Source organism: Adiantum capillus-veneris, chromosome 4 (genome assembly GCF_014529385.1).
Source record: "Adiantum capillus-veneris isolate H3 chromosome 4, ASM1452938v2, whole genome shotgun sequence".
In the NCBI taxonomy this organism is placed as follows: domain Eukaryota; kingdom Viridiplantae; phylum Streptophyta; class Polypodiopsida; order Polypodiales; family Pteridaceae; genus Adiantum; species Adiantum capillus-veneris.
The window spans coordinates 5,184,406-5,189,687 of record NC_140934.1 but is presented as its reverse complement, the minus strand read 5'-3'; the positions used below and the strand labels follow the sequence as shown (position 1 = coordinate 5,189,687).

General features: G+C 42.8%; 1 pseudogene; it reads left to right on the top strand.

Annotated features, from left to right (window-relative positions):
- The first annotated feature begins 3,502 nt into the window (after positions 1–3,502).
- Positions 3,503–3,856, top strand: LOC147458648 (large ribosomal subunit protein eL42 pseudogene; annotated as a pseudogene).
- Positions 3,857–5,282: the final 1,426 nt, after the last annotated feature.

Below are 5,282 nucleotides of genomic sequence, written 5' to 3'. Positions count from 1 at the left end.
TAGTGCGATAGTTGTTCACATTGTTTACATCTCCTCCTTTGTGCAAAGGTTTGATCCAATTTGCACTCCAATCATGAGGCATTCCATACTGAAGTGCAAGGTTAAACATATCGCATATCCAATATCGTGTTTTCTTGCTTGTCCATTTAATCATTTCATCCTTGACACCTTGAAGGTCACCTGCCTTACGAGTAGCAAGTTTCTCAAGCGCGCGGCATACATCTTCAATGGTAAAGAAGGGAGACATAAACGGAAGGGAGCTACAACACTCCATCTTATCAACATTGGGTTGCTCATAGAGATTCTTACAATGCATATACATATCCTCAAGAGTCAAGTCACCAAAGCTCTCAACGCGCTTGCCTTTTAGATTTTGCCAAAACTTGCCACATGCATGTGCTTTCTCTTGTGCTAAAAGAAGTTGTTTTTCGACTTCCCACCTTCTCCTCTTCTTTTGAACAAGTGCTTTGTATGTGTGTGAACATTCCAAGTAAACTTCCTTGTCTTTGATTGTATCCAATCTTAGCAAGTGTTTTCGGGCTTGACTACATTCCATGTCAAACCATTTCTTCTTGGTGCTACCCTTCTTAGACCTTTTGCAAGACATGTGTTTCACCAAAAAGCATTCCTTCGCACAAGAGAAAGTTACTTCTTTGAAAACTTTCCACTTGCATTCTAATGTTGGGCTCTCTTGATGCTCTATCATGCTTAACATTTGGTCCACCATATCAGCATATATAAGTGCTCGTTTGAAGTCTAGACGTAGGTACAAATGATTCACATCATGATTGGAGGCTACATGCTTGGGCCGTTTACCACACTTGAGGTCAATACATAACATCCTATGATCCGATTCCGGATTCCATTCACCAAGTGTAAAGCTTTGTATGCATTCTAGAGTGGCTTCTGAGAACAACATATAGTCAATCACGCTAGCACCGTTGTGCTTTCTACATGTAAAGTCATTGGTGCCTTGCCATAGAGATACACCATTTGCAATGAGCATTCCGGTACTATTTCACATATGTAGAAGTGACTTTCCATAGTGATCCACTTCTTTTGCATCATTAGAACTTTGATTATAAATGTATGAGTCATCCATTCTTCTTGAGACATGCGGCATGTCTACTTGTTGTGTGTTGTGTTGTAGCATATTTGTGCGAGCATTCATGTCTCCAAAAACAATGACTTCACCTTGATCCTTGTAATGAGCAATGTCTTCCTCTAGTTCAACAAAGGGCTGATCTCTATCCATATTCAAGCAAGCATAAAAGTTGGAGTCATAGTGAGGAATGTAGCAACCGGCCACAAACATGACTTGACCATTTGGTGGGCTGATTTTCAACCATAAGTAGCGTTTATACTTATCTTCTTTGACAATGGAAACATCTTTCAAACCCTTTTTGGTCATACATGCTACGCCTTCTTGGCCTCTTCGTTGCTTTGCATTTTTGGCCCACATCAAAGAATGCACATCGTATTTGTCAAATCCAAGAATTCGTTGCGCATCATGCTCCCATGTTTCGACAAGAAGTATCACATCGGAGTCATTGGTAAGCTCATCAATGCCAATTCCTGCATTCCATGGATATCCGTTACAATTCCAAAAGCTTATCCGCAAGCGTGAGTTGGTCTCATAGATCATGTGTCCCTATTTGTTGGGTGGACTTGCATCCTCCTTAAGTGGCTTTTCTTCTTGAGGTGGTACCTTAACCTTCTTGCTTCTTTCCTCATATGCTTTGCGACGTACATTTTGTTGCATAATAGTGCGATCCTCATATACATTACAACATGTTCCTTTGAGGTAGACCCAACCATTGTCAAGGATGATCTTTCTCTTTACCTCATCAGCCATGGTACATACAATAGGTCTTTCTCCCGAGCGAGGGACTCCTTGTTTTCCAACTCGATGTGCACCATAATCCATCATTCCTGACATGCCAAAGTGTGCAGCAAAAAACTCTTCAATAGCAACTGCAAGAGATTGGGGTGTTTCCATGCTTTCCTCCTTGATTCCACGAATGACGATGTTCTTTGAGCGTTTTTGTCGTTTGTGCAATTCTTGAGTGTCCACATTCTCTACATTCTTTGCTTGGACAACGGCTTGCGTGATAGGAGATGTAGAAACCACATTATCCTTACATATATCAGCCCATGATTTGGATGCATTTCTCATCTCACATACATCATGTCGTATTGTATCTATTGTTTCCTCTTTCAATACATGATCACTCTCAACTTTGCTCAAGCGCTCTTTCAATACATTCATGTCAATAAGAGAGCGTTTACATTCTTGAACTTAATTCTCAAGATGCATCAAGCGTGTTGTTTGCATTTCAAGAACCTTCTTGAGGTGCTCATTCTCCACAACGAGAACTCTTAAAGTACCATTCTCCATTGCAAGTGCGCGCAACTCTTCACCTTGTTTGTTGACGGTTTCTTGTAATGAGATCAAGTAAGCCATGATCATTGCTTCCGTTGTTGTAGATGATGTGGTTGGATTAGCATCCAAATTCCTTGGAGATTTTTCATCATTCTCCATGGAGAGTGTGGCTTTTCCACCCTTGCGAGTTTTGTCTGACATTGCCTTCAAGTCGGCAACAAAAACGCAAAGTTTTGATAGTTTTTTCAGTTCTGAGATGCTGTTACAGCAAAGCCTTTCATTACACAGAAAAATTCAGAGAGAGAGAGAGAGAGAGAGAGAGAGAGAGAGAGAGAGAGAGAGAGAGAGAGAGAGAGAGAGAGAGAGATCATGGTTTCTCACAACATTGAACGATTCTTATAGTAAGAATGTGGCCTTTGATGCACATTTGCAGAGAGATTTTCTCCCACAGCATTTATTGATTGAGCAAGTTCTCGTGGATTTGTCATGTTTTGCCTAGGGGATAATTGTATGGTGTATTCTCATTACTTGGCTCTCAGACTTCAATACAAGTACGTGGGCATTGCATGTGTGGTTGTTAGGCAGGGGTGATGGCAATGAGATGCTAAAGTTTCTAGCAATGTTTGGTCTTGTAGATGATGATGATGATAATGATGATAAATGGCTGCAGTTCCTCACAAAATGAATGTGTGAAGGTTCGCCAATTCATGAAATAGCGAATATCTAAAGGTAATGTTCTGATTTTTGAAGAGTTTTGAAGGAAAGATCTTACTTTCCACTCTCTTAGAAACTTAGAAGTTAAATTTGGATTAATATGATCCTTAGTTGATCTGGAAGTTGAAACCTTAGCTGTGATTGTGATGGTTTCCAATATCTTGTCAGTCACATATGTCGGTTTGCCAAGTTTTTGGGAAAAAGTTTTTTTCGAACTCCCTTTAAGGGCGCGCACCGGCGCGCGGTTAGAGAGAGAGAGAGAGAGAGAGAGAGAGAGAGAGAGAGAGAGAGAGAGAGAGAGAGAGAGAGAGAGAGAGAGAGAGAGAGAGAGAGAGAGAGAGAGAGAGAGAGAGAGAGAGAGAGAGAGAGAGAGAGAGAGAGAGAGAGAGAGAGCTCCTCTCATCTCCTTTCGATCGTCAATGCTGCTTCAGCAAACCAGCGGCCATGGTGAACGTTCCAAAGACGAAGAAGTCCTTTTGCAAGGGCAAGGACTGCAAGAAGCACACCTTGCATAAGGTGACTCAATACAAGAAGGGCAAGGACATTCTCTTTGTGCAAGGAAAGAGGTGTTATGACAGGTAGCAATCTAGCTATGGTGGCCAAACAAAGCCGGTCTTCCACAAGAAGGCTAAGACTACAAAGAAAATTGTGTTAAGGTTGCAATGTCAGAGCTACAAGCATGTAACTCAGCATCCAATCAAGCGATGCAAGCACTTTGAGATTGGTGGTGACAAGAAGCGCAAGGGTGCCACATACTAGATCAATTTTTGCAGCATCATGATGAATCAAAGAGTTTTGCTCAAGACCTTTGCACTGTTTTGAGAGAGAGAGGGAGAGAGAGAGAGAGAGAGAGAGAGAGAGAGAGAGAGAGAGAGAGAGAGAGAGAGAGAGAGAGAGAGAGAGAGAGAGAGAGAGAGAGAGAGAGAGAACTGCGCCAACTTGACGGAGCGCCCGTCCATCATGGTAGTTACGGAGTCCAAGCTGGCCATCAACCACAATCGTCACCTTCGTCAAATGGTATTACAACGGTTGCCACCAGAACCCTGGAAACCGACCCCATTTTGGGCTACCCGAAAATTTTATGTCGCGCCTCCTGCTCGAGTCGTGATGCATGATCTGTGTGTGTGGAAAAAAAAAAACTCCCCAATTGGTCAAGCGATGGACCGTACCTTTACATAGACGCTGCTTAGTAAATGGAGCATTGCGATGTACTCCATTGATGTTCGATCACAGATGCAATTGCATGTTTGTGTGTGTGTTTTTGTTATGTGAGTGTGTGTACGTGGAGGGCGCCAACGAGGCTCAGAAGTCAACATGCATATGTAAGGCTAGCGTGGGCTGTTACTGCACAACCTCTCAGCTACAGTGACAACTTCTTGTGTGCAGGACTTCTGAGAAGGCAGAAGCAAGTGTGGCACGAGCATGGGTACGGGTACAAGAGAGGGTATGGGTATAACAATAGGGGTATGAGCCTGGGTATGGCAGCTAAGGCGGCGGCTGGGGACGAGGTTGTGACAGTGGTGGCTGCGGAGGCGGAGACAGAGGAGGAGGAGGAGAAGGAGGAGGTGGATTTGCTGCGTCCAAAGTCTCTCTCTCTCTCTCTCTCTCTCTTGACCAATGACCAGTTTATTATATATAAATAATTCTAATGTGTACATGTGAGAAGAAACTTCTCAAAAGGGGTGACTAATGATAGAAACCAATGACCAATTTATTATATATAATGGATGCCAATGTGTACATGTGAGTAGAAACTTCTCAAAAGGGGTGACTAATGATAGAGAGAGAGAGAGAGAGAGAGAGAGAGAGAGAGAGTCCAACATGACACTGAAAGCAGCAAATCAGCGGGCCGACGACTTGCCTCAATGTATGATCATCCACTCATTCCCACAGTGATCGTGACAACACAATCTCAACATAGTGAGCTTAGAAGAGCTCAGCAGTGGGTGATAGCACTCTTGTGGTTTTGGAATGATATCTAGGGTTGATGAAGTTTGCATTACTTTGGTTCCCACAAATAGGTGCGATGATGGTGACAATGATGTCGAGGCCAATTACCATGTGTATTCACGATGTATATGCAAAAATTAAGGGAGTAAACATTGGACCCTTTTTATTATAAACTTTGTATAGCTTCCCCATTACTCTCCTCTTTCCCTGCTCGGCCTATGGCCTATGATGTGTT